Here is a 14,854-nt window from a genome sequence, read left to right as displayed (position 1 = left end):
CAAATATTTCTGCACCAAGAAATACTTTAGGCTTTTGTGGTCCGTAAAGATCTCACATCGAACTCTGTATAGATGATGTCTCCAAATCTTTAAGGCGTGTACTACCGTTGTTAACTCCAAGTCATGGGTTGGATAGTTCAACTCTTGTGGCCTCAATTGTCGTGACGCGTAAGCAGTCACTTTGTTGTTTTGCATCAACACACATCCAAGTCCCACCTTCGAACCGTCAGTGTATACCACGTAGTTCACTCCAGGCTCTGGCACGGCTAGAATCGGTGCACTAGTTAGCTTCTCCTTCAACAGTTGGAAACTTGGCTCACACTCCGGGGTCCAATTGACTTTTATCCCCTTCTTGAGTTGTTGGGTCATGGGTCTCGCTATCTTGGAGAATCCCTCTATAAACCTTCGGTAGTATCCTGCCAAGCCTAGGAAACTCCGAATCTCGTTTGGTGTTGAAGGTGCTTTCCATTGCTGTATCGCCTCAACCTTGGCGGGGTCCACTCGATTTCCTTCTGCCGACACAATGTGACCAAGGAAATTCACTTCCTTAAGCCAAAACTCACACTTGCTGAATTTGGCATATAGTTTCTCACTCCTCAACAGCTCCAAAGTGACACAATTCATCTCCGCCCAATTTTCTCTCCACGCCGCTGGGATTCTGTATTGAACTTTCACCACTTATAATTCACGCAAAAACCTATCTGAAGAAGGCGAAATTCACAATGGTCGAAACAAGACTTTCGAAATTGAAAGGTAGTTATCACGTTCTTAGATTTTGTCCTTTTTCGAAGGCCCTAGATAATATTTTCTTATTTTGGATTGTTGAAATTTGGTTCATTTTAACTTAAATGATTATGAGAAGAAGTGACTTTCATACTTTAATTTCGAATTTTGATTCATTTTTTAGTGTATGTGGTGAATTCTTATTGTTTTTTTTTGGTTTTTTTTAATTGTAAAGATAACATGCAGATGGAATTTGATATCTGGTGAAGTCTAGACAAGTTTTTGAAATGAAATCGTTGAACACATGTAAAACAATTGATGTCCGTGTAAAGCTTGGGGTGGACATTCCAGTAGGACGGACCCGAGATTGTCGTTCGTGATTGAGGAAACGACTGGTAAGAGAAATCAATTGTTGTGTTTAGAATACAGTCTAGGATGATTCATTTTAACTGCATAAGGTGAATTGGTTACAACATAAGATGAAGTGATTTCCTCATACGATGAAGTTATTTTAACTAAAATGTTTCTACTTCTCGGGTGAAGTTATTACATTTAAAAGATGAATAAATTTGAATATAAGATGAAGTGATTTCATACTTAAATTTTGATTCAATTTTTAGTGTATTTGTGGTGAATTCTGATTGTTTCTTTTTTGTTTATTTCAATTGTTTGAACACATGTAAAACAACTGATGTATGTGTAAAGGTTGGGGGTGGGCAATCCTGTAGGCCGGACCCAAGATTGTTGCTCGTAATTGAGGAAACGACTGGTAAGATAAATCAATTGTTGTCTTTAGATTACAATCTAGGATGATTCCATTGTTGTCTACATTTTTTTTACTATTTTGGTTCTGAATTTTTGGAGTTCATGCAAACTATTAAAGAGATGAGTGATTACAATATAAGATGAAGTACTTTTAAGAGTAAGATATAGTTTTTTACATTGTTATATGAAGTGATTTGATTCAAATTTGGTTCGCTTCAAATCTGAATTACTTTTATGAAAAAAATAAATTAGAATATGAAGTTATTAAATAATAAGATGAAATAATAAAAGTATAAGATGAAATTGTTGTTACGTTATAAAATTACCTTTTTGGAAGTTTTAAATTAGAATATGAAGTTATTACATTTTTTGTAAGGTTTAAATTTTGAATATTTGATTAATATGTGTGTTATCAGAAGTGTGATGCCAAGAAGACTATTGCAAAGAGGAATGTCAAGGCCAGGCGCATAGTTGCATATGAAGGGAAAAAACTGATGCATTGTTGGCAAAAGTCAAAACAAGAAATTAATTCAAGCATACACTATCCATTTTTGTTGTATATTAACTCAATCGAATAAGATTTTAAATGTGTTTTTTGAAATTTTATTCAGTTCACACTTATTATCTATTTGGTTTTACTAAACTTCAATTGTTTCGATGGTAAACTTCAGCTCATTATGTAAATAGTTCATTCAGGATGGTATATAGTTCATTTAGAATGGAAAATAGTTCATTGTTTCGATCAAAGACAAAATAAATCAAGACACCATATACTAAAAGATTCATTCCAAACAAAAGTCTTATTGACATCACTAGATTAAACCAGAAGGAATAATAACATTATTCACAACACCAAATCATAGCAATAAAAGGACGATACTTATAACTTCTGTAAAAAACAAGAATAGAAACAGTTCAGTACTATATTAAAACTGTTCATCCTAAATGAAAATAAATTCATTACTAAAAACTAAACACGTAATAAAGTTCTTCGTCGGTGCAATGCCAGAAGATGAAGATAACGACTGCGGTGGCTTCTGATTCGTCCGCGAAATTCTAGGAATGTGCTTATGTACTTCTTCGCTAGTGAATCAAGCAACTCTCTATGGTCTAACCACTCACATCCAACACTCTCATGGCAAAAATCAAGAATATTAAAAACGGCAAGCTCAAAATACCTAATTCATCCAAGCACGACTTGCCGCCGCAGCTCTTCGTTAATCAAACACTCATATACAAGAATTAATATTAGAACATGGTGTTCATCGAGAATCTTCCTACATGGTTGTTTGTCTTGAATCTCCCTCCGTTAGTTTAGCAATGTAATATCATATTGAGACGCAAAATAATTCACGATGTAAATCAGGAGCAGAATAAAAAAACCATTGATTAGACAAGAAGATTCTGAAGATGTTTTCCATAATTATGTGGCTTGATTTAGGGGAACTAATAACCGCATGGATAGATGTCTTCCAATTACACCCTTCAACCAATTTTTAACATTAAAAAAATTTAGATTTGGTTGATTTATTATATCCACAAGATTAAATATCGGATGTTTAAGATTTGGTCTCTGGTTCGGTCTTTAAAAATAGTTCGACATTGAATACAATCATATATATATATATATATATATATATATATAGGGAGATGATCAAAATAAAAATGCATTTAAATCCAGAAATGCAGCCCAAATCTTGGCCCTAGGATTAGATGATCTAATGGTCAATAATTAACCAAAAACACGGAAAGTCATAGTTAAGCAATTTTAGGTCATATTATAATATCTGGGTTTAATATCATGCTAAGATCATTTTAGGTCATGCTTTGTTAGCATGACCTAAAAATTAACTAACTACGACCTAAAAGTGCCCTACGTATGATATTGTTCTGCATTTCTGTATTTTTGATCTATGCAAAACTAGATTTAAATACAGAAATGCAGAACAATATCATACGTAGGGCACTTTTAGGTCGTAGTTAGTTAATTTTTAGGTCATGCTAACAAAGCATGACCTAAAATGATCTTAGCATGACATTAAACCCAGATATTATAATATGACCTAAAATTGCTTAACTATGACTTTCCGTGTTTTTGGTTAATTATTGACCATTAGATCATCTAATCCTAGGGCCAAGATTTGGGCTGCATTTCTGGATTTAAATGCATTTTTATTTTGATCATCTCCCTATATTTATATATAAAGATATTACCATTAAATATCATGATTATTTCCATTTATACCATCTATACATTTAAAAAAACCCCAAAATTTAAGCAATTTCAAATTGAATGTGTTTGTTTATTTGGAAGATATCAGTAGTTTTATATTTTGTTTAACAAATCTATATAACATTAAACAATAAAACCGAATAAGTTAATATCATATTTTAAATCTTTTTGACTTATTTCTAATGGCTAATTCATTTTAAAAAAATTTGAACTTCTTTTTATTAAGTTTTTAATTCTAGGTTTTGACCTCAGCCTATGATTAATATTAATAAAATAATTGAATGAGAATGATTATTATCAATTAATTTATTTTTCAATATTATATATCATGTCTAATTTTGTGTTATGATTTTCACATGAAGATGCATTGTATACAAGAAAATCGATTTACTTATTATCAATTAGTTAGAGCATCTCCAATGGCGGCGAGCGGGCCGGCTAGCCGATTTCCGGCGCTCGCCGAACCATTGGAACCGGCGAGCGCTATTTCGGCGAAAAAATCGGCGAGCTCTGGCCGATTCGCGAGCGCTCGCCGAAGCGTTCGCCACCATTGCAGGCTCAGGACCGGCGAGCAATCGGCGAGCGAATTTAATGTTTTTTTTTAAATTTTCGAAACACTATATATACGTGATTTGCACGTCATTTTCATTCGCACCACTTGTTTTAACGAGTACTCTCTTTATCTTAATTTCTGTACAAGATCAACATGCCGACATGCGCCAAACGTACGAAACAGGGTCCCGCACGATGAAGCCGACCTTCTCCAAGCACATGCCGACATGCACCAAACGGATGCTCATACTCGACTCCAAGAGGATTTAATTGAAGACTTGTAGGCGCGGAGGATTGCACGTTGTTAGTTTTTTTTAATTATGTAATTTTTTTAAATGTACTTTTTTTAAATTTTAAATAAAATAATTGGATTTTCCCGTATCTGTGTCGTAAATTTAATTCCGTATTTTGTGCGATTGTCAATTATTTGTTTTATAAAATTAGGGGTGATGTGGCTAGGCTATTGCTGAGCTATTTGTTTGTCCTGATGATGTGGCAGGAAGATTTTTTAGTACTGATGATGTGGCAGAAAGAGTTTGTGGCTGGGCTATTGCTGGGCGAAAGCCACTGGAGATGCCCTTAGGCAATAACACTAATAAAGTAAGAATATATTTTGTAATTTACAATCATAAGAATTATTTTAAAATAAAATAATGGAATGCTAATGACTATTAGTAGTCTATTACCAGTTTAATCTATTTTTTTCTATTATATCATATCTAATTTATTTTCGCGATGTTTGTGCAAAGATGTAGAATATACAAATAAATAGACTTTATAATCATCAATTATGTGGGTAATGTTTGTAGCACTAGTGTTTATCGTCCCCTCATCGTGATAAGGGCATTAGCAATGGGGCGCTCTAAGGTGCGCCCTATGCACCGCCATGTCATCTTTTTTTATCCTCCTACCCTTCCACCTGCAGTGGGGTGCCCTATGGGACGTCTTAAGGCGCGCCCTATAGGTTTTACTATTGTTTAGTTAATTAATTTAAATGTTTTCAAATATATAAAGCAAACTAATTAAAAAACATTACGATTAAATAAAAACCGGTGAAGATTGCACTGATTAACAAAATTTACTCGATTCAAGTTAGCTAATCTATGAAATTCCCAACTTCCGGCGCAGCTCATCGATCAACCCCCGGAGGTATTCGGCTTTGGCGGGGTCCGTGCACTTCTCGAGGGCCTTGTGCGTCTGCAACAACGTCCGCGCCATCGAGGTTGTTGCCAACTCCACATACGCGGCGGCCGTCGGGCTCGGGGTCGGGATGGGCGATGGGGTGGCGGCGGTCGAGGATTTGTCGTCGTCGCCTTCCCCTTGTTCTTCACAGCCTTGACGCCTATGGGACGCCGGGAGGACATCGGTGTGCCGGAACTCTCATCCTCCGCATATGTCCGGTTTAGGTCTACCAGACGAGTTCCGCTTTCGCTGCTCGTGTAACCACCAACTTCGTCCTCTTTGTCGCACCGGTGTGCAGAATCCCGCCTTGGAATTTCTGCTTGTCCGTCAAGAGCGTCCAAATGTTGCTTGAAGTCGCCGTACATGGACTGGTACGACAACAACGCTCTATCGCGCACATCGGTCAAGCTCTAGCCGCTTCCCTGCTCCCTCGAACATGTTGACTTACTTCTTCACCTGATCCCAGTGCTTGCAGAGTTGCTCCTGTTGGCGCTTGTACTCGCTCGGCGGCTTCGCCTCATTGTAGCGCTCGGCGATGCGCTCCCAGTACGCGAGCTGCTTCCGGTTGTTCGCGAATATCGAGTCCTCCGATATATCCACCCAACACCTCGCCAAGACGAGGGTTTCATCCGGCTGGTAGTTCGTACGGCCGGGGGTGTACTCTTCATTCGTTGCCGGAGGTTGCAACTTGTACGCGCGGTACCGGATCCGCTTCTTTTTTGCGGGGGCGGGGGCGGCGGATGGGGTAGCGGCGACTGCGGCGCGGCGGGAGGGGGCGACGGGTCGGTTCGGAGACGACTCCATGTCAGACAAACTGTACGAATCCGTACTGAATTCGGGATCATACTGCGTGTTGGCGTCGAACGACCAATATTGGTCGGGTTCTGTACCCGGCCAACGCGCATCACCACCAAACATCGGACTATTGGGACTTGAATCCATTTCGCCGCAACGTTGTAGTATATCCTCGCTTGGCTCACCCGATTGGTTCAGCATCAGCATAGGGCAGCAGCAGCGCTCCCTCCGTTGCACCCAGAACTTGACCCATCCGACGGACTTCCGTTGTGCACCTGCTACCAGCAACCGCCTCTAACATCAGCTGCTACCGCTAGCAGCCTACTCCACCAAACCTCCAGCCGCTGCCTTCACACACCCACCAGCCGCCACCTCCATACACCAATCAGCAGCAGCAGCCGCGGCCCCCATACACCAACCAGCTGTTGTACGCCGCCACACAGCCGCCTTACCAGCCCCCCACTACAAAAACTTCGTTGTTTAATGACGGAACAATCTGTCACTAATTATCAAATTTCTGACACTAAACAATGACGGAACAGTGCGTCACTAGTTATCAAATTTCTGACGGAATACAGTCGTATACAAGCTGTAATTAAAAGATTGTCAATAAAAATTTTAGTGGCAGATTTGCACGCCATTAAATTACCAACATCCATACTGATGAAATATGCCGCCACAAAACTTATTGGTGGTAGCGGTCATAAGCCCGTATTATTGACCGATTAGGATATCACTCCGTCTCTATTTCTGTGCTGCCTGTTCACTAGTTGGTGACGGAAAATTCCGTCACTAATTTAGCTTTTGGATTATCTTCAAATGTTTAATCTGCAAATTGAAATAAACCTCAAACAAATAACTAATAAACATAAAATCTACAAAACAAATTTTAATCTAAAATATTGTCATAAATTGGAATAAAAGTTAACAATTAGCAAAAGTATGAAGTTCAAAAGGAAATAGTACATCATATCAAGTTTTTAGCTAATTTGTTATACATGGGCTAATTATATCCCTGCAGAACCATCAAAAGTGTGGCTTGACTTGAGGACATTATGAGTTGCTTCACCATCTCTTGCAAGACATCTTGCAAATCATTTTCCATCTTTGAGAAGAAATCATGTTATAATTGCTAACTGAAAGGCCAAATTTCAGAAACTTAGCAATCAAAAGTGATTGACATGATACATATGCTTGATGATGTACAGTAGCTACTGAACAATAAGTTCGACACATACGTCAGCCATATATGAAACTAAATTTAAGTTTCCAATATAATTTTTCCGAGCCACCTGAAACATTAGAACAATTCATAGTATCAGTTAACTAGTAAATATACGAAATTTCCTCAATAACAGCTCTTCTCAGTTAAACACAACAAGAAAGTGAAGTTTTAAGATTATAATTATGGTAAAAGTGCATGTTATATAAAGCACAAACTGATAGGATGGATCAGAAGTACCTCTTCGAGGCTTGAGAAAAGATGATCTGCATTGCATGAAGGATATCATAGGTGTGCTCAACGATTCACACCAATCATGATGGATCCCAAAGTCCTCGTTCATATATTATGGGAATTGTACACTGGAACAAAAGAAATTTCTTTAGCAAATCGTTAAAAGATCAATGAAACACAAACATAACCAAGAAGAAGTTCTGGGAATTCTAGGTATCAACTCTTGTTTTCACAGATGCAATTAACACAGGTAACATCTATCCAACAGTTTACCTTATGAATAAATACCATATAAGCATCAAGTCGACAGAACAACGAGCTTGTGATTGATCTCTTGCAGTTGCAGCGCACAACTAAAACTGTTTCAAAAATTAAGAAACAAACTCAGTCTATCGTCATGGTATTCTTTTCGCATTTTAGATGAAAGAATTTGATCATAACTAGCAAAAAATGCATCTAAAATTTCTCTTTCAGTGTATTAAGGATGCTTGCTGACTGTGTACCTAACTATAAAGTAGCAACCTAGCAATCCTTGAAATTATACATACTGCTAATACTTCATTCATATTTATTTCTATTATAATTATCATCGGTTGATAAATAAAAATCAGCAAAGTTCACATAAAGAGATGATAAGTTCAACAGGAAACTACATGGATCCCGATTCATATTAGATGGAGAATCTTCTGATCGAAAAACTCACACAACAAACTTCTAACCTGAACCGGCTCCTGATCCAAATCACACAACACACAAATATGCTAATGAAAGAGCAGGTTTGTGTCAGGTGTCGTGTCGAGCACAGGATGTATCCTACTGATCAGGATGGAACCCCAGCTATGCCTGAACCTGGTATCAATAATTCCTCAACCCACTTCTACTGACTAGTATAGTGGACGGAAGGGTCGAATCCCACAGAGATGAATGCGCTTTGGGAATTGTGGTGAAATTCTGGAAAGGTTTGGTTAGCTACCACGCTTTGGGTTGAGACTTAATCTAGGCTGGAATTTAAGATGTTACTCTACTGACTAGGAGGCGGGGAGAAAGATGATTGACATGTAGCTGTGTACGTGGAAAGCGGGGAGCATAGGTTTCAGGAAATATATGGAAAGTACGAGTTTACTATAAAAGGCTAAACGGAATATCAGAGGAAAAGAGGTAGTTAGGTGACTAGGCCTACAGATCTGAAAAGTGACAGCTGAAAAGTAAATGACAAAAGTAAAAAGTGGTTAAAAAGCAAAAGTGGTCCAAAAGTTGGATGGAGATGTTATCTTCTTCAACATGAATCAAATCAGATCAGCGAATCCAGAATTATCACCATAGAAACACAGATTAACAACTTCATGAACACAGATCTACAATTAAAACCTCAAATCAAAAGATCAAATACCGAAACTGCAACTAAACTTACTGGGTGACATGCAATGTGGCAGAAACTACGTAAACTAGGCTTTCACATTTAACAATTTCAGATCTAAAATCTAACAGCTATCTAGACTTGCAAACTCAGGCAGATTAACTATAAAAATGAAAACATGCGATTCAACACTAGAAATTACTGTAACTACTGGATTTAAGCTATCTAGGCAGAAAAGAACGAGATCAAACAAGAACCGATGCACAAAAACAACTTCATATCATAGAAACGTTTGGATCACAACTAAGACTGCAAAGTAAGTAAATATTGAAAGTGCAACAAATCCAACGTAAGAAAACAAAGTACGATTAACTAAGAAAGCAAATAAAGATTGTTTGTCACTCCGGGCGATGAAACGGTTAACACTACGAAACACGCTGACTGGAACGAAAGGATGTGGAACTCTGGCGAACTGATGAGCTTCAGGTGACCATGGCTGTCGGCGAGGAACGAGAATATGAAGGATAATGCTGAAGGATTGATCTACCGAAGAGAGATTGCTAACTAAGCATAGAAGTTGATGAACTAATTGCTCTCTCTTTTTTTCTCTCTCTAAGTGGCTTCCTTTTATAGGGAGACCTCCCTTGATTTTTAGGGTAGACTTCAAACATGAAATGACTCTTCTGCCCCCTTGCTTGCGGCTGATCTTCTCAGCTATCCTTCTTCTCCATCTCGAGCCTTTTTGGCATGCATACTAGTCAGGATAGCAACATCCTGACGCCCTTCTCACCTGAATTCTCCTAACATTCTCATACTGGCTAGAACAGTTCCCTGCACACTTTAGCAACTGTTTTGCAGATATATTCCAATTATGCACATTATACTGACCAGTACCCAAGGCCTAGAATACGACTTATCAAACTGCTCACACTTACCACATGCGTGTCCTCAAGCGTGAAGAACAACAAAAGAAGTAAGTCGAATTCTAGCTTGGTTAGTCCCCTGACCGACTCTATCCTAACCTAGACCCTAAACTATGGCGCAAAGAAAAAAACACATAAACACGGACACATACACGTAAACAGAACTAGACACACTTAAACACATTAACACAACTCAATTGGGCTATATTTTCAACCATCTCTCCCCTTGGGATCAGGTGCAATCCGACTTAGACAGCCTTGAATTTCCGCCGCCCCCTCCTTTCCTTCCCAATCAGTACATCCGCTTGTCAATATCACCCATACTCGTGGCTTAACACTAGATTCTCTTAGTCACTCACTCCTCACTGGGGATGTTAGGACTGTATTCTCTCATAGCGCTGAACCACAGATGTTTCGGACTTAGATCTCACGTGCGGCTACTGAAGGTCTTTTAGGCTTGTAACGGGGCTATTGGGTTATAGTGTTTGGGGTGGTTGTTCCTAAGGCTCTAAGGTTCAAAAACCATCACTTTATTCTGATGCGGGGGAACTGTGTGCGCTCAGGCTTTCGGCTGCCACTTCTGTTTGGCTGGACTTTTTCCGAAGTTGCTTCCCAACTGGTCAGTAGCTTTTTGTGGCTTTGCCACCCTTATTCCTTCTCATTCTTTTTGTGGTCAAGTGTTTTCGACCATTTTCTTCACATTTTTCTTCTTTCCTTCTTATTATTTTATTTTTTGGGCCTGGAATGACTTCCTGGTCGATTTTCTCCCTGCTTCTCAATTCTTTTCGCTCCAGTTGGTTTCTTTATTGTATGTCCTTCTGGCCAGCTGCCTCCTTGCCTTATGCCTTGTACACACATAATTCCAGGGGCTAGGGGTTATATCTGGGTATATATGGCTAGAAAGTGGGGTTCTAAGGGTTGGAATATATATATTGGGGGGGTTCCTACTGCCTTCAGTGTTGCTACACGCAGTCACTTTACCCTAGGCACCTTGTGGCAGCCACTCTTTTCTTTTCTGAATTAGTGGAAAGTGGTTCCACTTTAGGCTTTTAACTCAAATTATAAGAGGGCTTTTGTGTTTTGGCTCTAAGTGTGGGATTTTCTCTCATACTCGCATCATCTATACTGACTAGGAGATACTAAGGGGGGAGTTTCCATTTTCCAGCATGTCCTATCTCCCTCAATTCCCCTCACCGTCACTTCGAGACAGTTGAGTTTTAAGCCCAATCAAATAAAAAATCTAGACCTAGACAATACACAAACACTTAAACACAGATAACACATATGTAAACATGTCATATTGGACAGTGCATTCCCCCCTCCCACTTCACAAGTGTCTGCCCTCAGATGAGACTGTGAAGTGGAAAAAGGTAATGGCCAGTATAGCTGACACACAGACATACCAAAACACAACAAGACATACTTATACTAAAAACTTCTCACACTTAGACTATATAATAGGCTAAGTGGGAGAGTTTAAAATCTAAACAGAAACCATCAAACCTAAACATATATATACAACAAACTCCTTACACTTAGACTATATAATAGGCTAAGTGTGAGTTGACATGCATACGAAAAAGAAAACAGAAAACACATGCGCCAAAAATGGTAAACTCTTTACTTTTCACACTTAGACTATTGTGTAGGCTAAGTTTTATGAAAGGGGTTTGCTCACGTACTACACAGATTATACTACCTAAAAACACAGCAAAACACAATTAAAATACGAAAAACTAAAAACTGAAAATAAAAAGAAAACTAACTGGTCAGTATGGTTGGTCACTTGTTCCTCCTGCTCCTTCGCGGGGCAGGTTGTGGTGCAGGTGGTTCTTTCGGTTGTTCCTCCTCATTCTCGGACTGCTTGTTCCCAGATTCTGCCGACTCTTCGGCATCTATTTCCTCTTGTTTCTCTTCTTCTGTCTCGGTCCCCATGGGTTCATCATCCTAGCCTCCATGGCCACTCGGTCCAGCTTCTCGTACTAACTTCCCAGCAGCTAACTCTTTCAAGATTCCTTCCATCACGGTAGTCAGGCGAGCCAATTCTGTCCTAGCTTGTCTATTCTCTTCAGCCAACTCCTCCACTGCCTTCTCTAACTTCTCCTCTCTCTGCTCATGATCTTAGGTACCCGGATGTGCTGCTGATCTCCCCGTCGGTATAACTTCTTCTCCCATTGCATAGAAACGCGGTATCCCCTACCTCATGTACACAGTGTTCATTCGGACAAAGAACGGTGTATCAAACAGACCAGGAGGATCCACCATGATCTGGTCGGATAAGTCTTCGGCCTCCGTGATGATGATGTTGTTTCTGACGAACACTCCCAAGATATGGCAGAGAGTGAGGTTTCTCGCTGGGTGGGTGGCAATTAGATGGCATTGGTACGCTGTCTAGAATCCTAGATGTAATTTCCTTCCGCGCTTCGCGCACCACAGAAGGTATAACTCTGTCATTGATGTTCTTACCGCGGAGTTCGACTGCCCCAACAAATTAAAATCCAAATGGAGTTGTACTAGGCGTAGGATTGGGTTATTGAAATGATGGAGCTAGAGAGAGTGGATGCAAATTCCCCAGAGGCTGGGTGAGTTAACTCCTCCCATGCCTCCTGGGGCTCGAAGTCTACGTGTCGACGGGGAATTCCCGTTCCCTGCTCCGCCACTCCGATCCTATCGCCTCCTCCAGACTACACATCCCCAAACGTACTGTCCATTCAATCAGATTCATGCTTATCTCCCCTCCAAACAACCGAAAGCTAATAGAAACCTTGTCCAAATCTGTGGTGACACTAAATCTGAATGTAGTAAAGAACTCCTTTGCTAGCCTAACACTGATATTCGGGTTCCCATTCTCCAACAACCATTCGAATCCTTACACACGCAAATAAGAGAGAAACTGCTCGCGGGCACCCAACTCATCTAAAGAAGGAATACGAAGTACCTTTCCGCTCTTCACTTGCTTACTCCCTTCATCCTTGCTATCGAAAACTTTTTGTAGCTCCTTCGAGTCGAATAGCTTCATCTCCTCCACCAGATCATCAGTAAGGTCCACTGTCCAGCGCCGGTACCTCAGTCTCTCTACCGGGGGATGTACTAGCTCCCGATGATCGTGCGGAAGCTGTTGCTCACTGCACTCCTCATTTTCCAAGGAAATATCGCTGTCCGATTCTGACTCATCACTTACAGCGTATTCGCTATCACTTTGTTCCCTCCGGTGTTCTTGGGCTCGCTGAACTGACTCAGTAATGACTATGCCAGTGTTCACTGTACGTAGCTTCTTGTTGCTGGGCTTCTTCTTCATAAGGGCCTTCCCTTTTCGCTTCCTTTCTTCCTGATATCTAGCTTCCTCTCCATCATCCTCGTCTTTCTCTTCTTCGGGATCCTTCTCAGCTTGTGTCGAAAGTGGATCCTGGGTAGTAGGGCCAGTCTCTCCGCTGGTACGGGCATTGTCAATTCTCTGCTCCTCGTGGCCTACTGACTTGGATGCGAGGTCCAGACCCTCAGCAATCCCGTCAGCCTCTTCACCTTGGCCACTCGGTGTTGGAGAGACCGCTTCGGTTTCCATTGCAGTATCCTCTAGGTCAGTAGCAGGTAAAAACTCCTCCCCAGGTTTTGTGGGAGTAGCCCTTTTCTCATTACTCAAGATCTCCACCGGATCTGCCTCTGTGTTTACCTTTGCTTTACTGGAAGCCCACTTCCCTAAGCATCTTTGCGACACCCTCTTCGGCTTCGGCTGTTCTGCCCTAGGGTTGCCCTTCAACACCAACTTCCTCTTGACTGCCTTCGGTTTAGTCACCGGAGGTGCTACTGGTTTTGGTACCTCCGCTCTTGCTACTATCTCGTCCTGAGCTGTACGTGCCTCATCCGCTCCTGCCTCTTGCCGGGACGTTTCTGACTTGGCTCTTTCTTCTTCTTTCTGTTCTACTGGCTAGTCGTCTCTACCTTCGCTTAATTCCTTCTCGTCATCTCTTTCCTCCCCTCGAGTTACCTCCGCTAACAGTGTTTCGAATTCCTCATCAGTCATGAGACCCTGCTTCTTGGCGGTCTCATTGAGATCTATCTCTTCCCTTGACACTTCTTGGTTCCTTTGCTCCTTGCTTTTCCTCACCTCTCATTCTACTGAGTCAGAATCGTAGGTCAACCTCCATCGAATCACTTTGTTGTGGAGTTTGGGAGGGTTCCGAAGATTCTGGCAGTACGATTACCGATGGAGATTTTCTTTCTGGTGTAATTTCGCCAGATATCGGAATGGAAACAGTAGGTTGTACCGTGGATTGCACATTCGGTTCAGATGGGGCTCCTCTGGTCGCGTCCCCTGCTCCCCCTATTTGACTGAAACCGGCCAACGTAGCTGTCCAGTCCCGATTAGGGTCTTGTAGTCGCAGAAACTCCGCCATGGCGTCTAAAGAAATCATCGTCGGCGCCTGAGGAAGTGGCGCCGGAGATGGCGGGTTCGGAGGTCGCGCTTCCACGGGCGGTTGCGCTTCTGGGGTTTCTTCCCTGCGGTGAGCAGTAGATTTCTCGCCCTTTACTTTCTTCGCCCAGGCTTTCTTTCCCATGGTTTAGATCAACGATTTTCGGTGGAAATGAGGTGTTGGTTTTTTTTTCATTTTTTTCTGTGGAAGGTCGGAAGATTTTGCAGAGAGAAAATTTAGGCGAGGGTTTGTGAAGTGAAAAATGGGAGAGATGGTTCAGTTATGGGGTGGAAAAAGGGTAGTTGGGGTTTGTAACCGGTGATAGGCAGTTCTAGATGGGCTTTGGTTAGTGTGAGGGAAGGTTTAGCTAGCGGTCTCCTAATTGGATGTCGCCCGTCCTATCACTGCACCACGCGCCTCTTTTCAGTCGCTGCCCGCCTACAAAGCTGCAGCAAG

General features: G+C 41.0%; 1 long non-coding RNA gene across 1 annotated transcript; it reads left to right on the top strand.

The window, feature by feature from the left end:
- Positions 1 to 653: 653 nt before the first annotated feature.
- Positions 654 to 2,023, top strand: LOC121779647. Its single transcript, XR_006045875.1, has 4 exons — positions 654 to 753; positions 970 to 1,118; positions 1,429 to 1,492; positions 1,905 to 2,023. It is a non-coding gene; the product is annotated as an uncharacterized LOC121779647 (long non-coding RNA).
- Positions 2,024 to 14,854: the final 12,831 nt, after the last annotated feature.

The sequence above is a fragment of the Salvia splendens genome, chromosome 19, assembly GCF_004379255.2.
Source record: "Salvia splendens isolate huo1 chromosome 19, SspV2, whole genome shotgun sequence".
Lineage (NCBI taxonomy): Eukaryota > Viridiplantae > Streptophyta > Magnoliopsida > Lamiales > Lamiaceae > Salvia > Salvia splendens.
Note: the sequence above shows the minus strand (reverse complement) of the source record. Positions and strands in the feature narration are given on the sequence as shown.